Source organism: Halichoerus grypus, chromosome 2 (assembly GCF_964656455.1).
Source record: "Halichoerus grypus chromosome 2, mHalGry1.hap1.1, whole genome shotgun sequence".
Classification (NCBI taxonomy): domain Eukaryota; kingdom Metazoa; phylum Chordata; class Mammalia; order Carnivora; family Phocidae; genus Halichoerus; species Halichoerus grypus.
This window is the reverse complement of record NC_135713.1, coordinates 75,638,210-75,639,085: the sequence shown is the minus strand read 5'-3', so window position 1 is coordinate 75,639,085 and position 876 is coordinate 75,638,210.

The following is an 876-nucleotide window of genomic DNA, read 5'->3' as shown; positions in this document are numbered from 1 at the left end:
AAAAATAAATCTGATGGAAAATAAAGTAGATATTTTTGAGAACAGCACAAGGAAAATTAGGAATAAAGTTGAAAGGAGACAAAAGACTGAGAGGAAAAAAATTAATCACAGTTATCTTCTGCTTGCTTTTCCCTAAAAAAAAAAAAATCACTTAGATAATAGCTATTTTGGTGTGAGAAGAAATGTGTAGGATTTCTGCTGTTTTAAATATTTGAAATTTTATTCTCTTTTGACATAAAACAGTGGAACACTCTGATAATCTGTACCATGTTGGAAAGTATAAGAGAAAACTGCTTAAACAGTATTTAGAAAACAGTACCAATAAACCTTATTACAAGCATTAAATGTGTTTAAAAAGTTGGTATTAATTCATACCTGCAATTGTCAAAAGTGTATGACTTAAATGTTAAAATTCCATGTTATTTTATTTTTTTAAAAGATTTTATTTATTTATTTATTTGAGAGAGCGAGAATGAGAGAGAGATTGAGAGAGAGCACATGAGAGGGGGGAGGGCCATGGGGAGAAGCAGACTCCCCACTGAGCGGGGAGCCTGATGGGGGACCCGATCCTGGGACTCCAGGATCACGACCTGAGCCGAAGGCAGTTGCTTAATCAACTGAGCCACCCAGGCACCCCAAAATTACACATTTTAAATAGTCTTCTTAATTATAAACCCAGACTTTCTGTAGTCTACACAAACCAGATAAGCAGCTAGGATATTTAAGAGTTAGGGGATAAATAATAAACGTATATATTATACACATATATTATTACATGTATGTGTATAACATATACATATAAAATACATATGTATCAGTTATATTATCTAATAAAGCCATATTCTGTTAATACAGATATGGATTTATTCCAAAAGT